Source organism: Mauremys reevesii, linkage group 4 (genome assembly GCF_016161935.1).
Source record: "Mauremys reevesii isolate NIE-2019 linkage group 4, ASM1616193v1, whole genome shotgun sequence".
NCBI lineage: Eukaryota > Metazoa > Chordata > Testudines > Geoemydidae > Mauremys > Mauremys reevesii.
The window spans coordinates 32,811,563-32,812,548 of record NC_052626.1 but is presented as its reverse complement, the minus strand read 5'-3'; positions in this window follow the sequence as shown (position 1 = coordinate 32,812,548).

Below are 986 nucleotides of genomic sequence, written 5' to 3'. Positions count from 1 at the left end.
GGTCCAGCTGTTTAACATCAGGTCTTGGGCCAGGTGCCCGACGCCTGCAGGGGCTGTGCCCGTGGGGCAGCACTGAAGACCCCACCTCGCATGACCGCTCGACCCCTGCCGCAGGTACTGCTCTGTCTCACTGTGCCTGGGGGAAGGGCTGGGGAGCGCCATAGAGCCCCCACAGCACTGAGAGAAACCAAGGCCGAGCACCTCTCTCTGGACACCCTGCCCCACCCGACCCTGGGGCTGGGGCCAGGCCAGATACTGGTTGGGAAGAATCAGGCTGTGGGGCTGGCCCAGAAGTGAGAGCATCCGCAGAGCCAGGGGTTGTGCTCAATAGCCATTGCAGTCTGGGAGGGGTGGCCTGACATGGGGCCCCTCCCCGTCGTCACTGCTCAGACCTCCCATGGCCCCTGTCACCCTGACTCAGCGAATGTCCGACCATCCCCCAGCCGGGGCCCAATCCACCCACCTGGTATCTGAGCCCTTCCCAGCCGGGAATGAAACTCCCCCCGAACACCCTAGGGCAGGGGAGGAGCCTCCCCGTCCGGCCGGTGGGAACTGAGATGCAGAGGAAGGGCTGTGGGCCTGGTCACACAATCCTGGGTGTAGATCTGGGAAGTGGACTGGGTCCCGGCCTAGAGCCTTTCCCCCAGGGGCACCTTCGCTTCTGCCCCTTTATTCTCCCCTCCGGCCAGGGGGTCTGTGAGTGTGAAATGAACAGGGAGGGTGGCGGGGTCCTGGCACACAGCCTGGATGGGAGCTCCCCTTGGCTTGGAGCCCAGGCTCAGAGACATCTTTGTCACCCCGCTGTCCTTCTGTTATTGCTAGGAAGGGAGTCCCCCGATGAGGGGTCTCCAGGGCTCCAGTAAGTCATCCTCACTCCCGCCCGCATGTACCCCCTGCCCTGCCCTGCCCTGCCCTCCGGTTTCTCGCTGTTGACTCTGGCTGGACTCTTGACTCCGGTCTCTGGCGATGACTTTGGCGTGACCCTT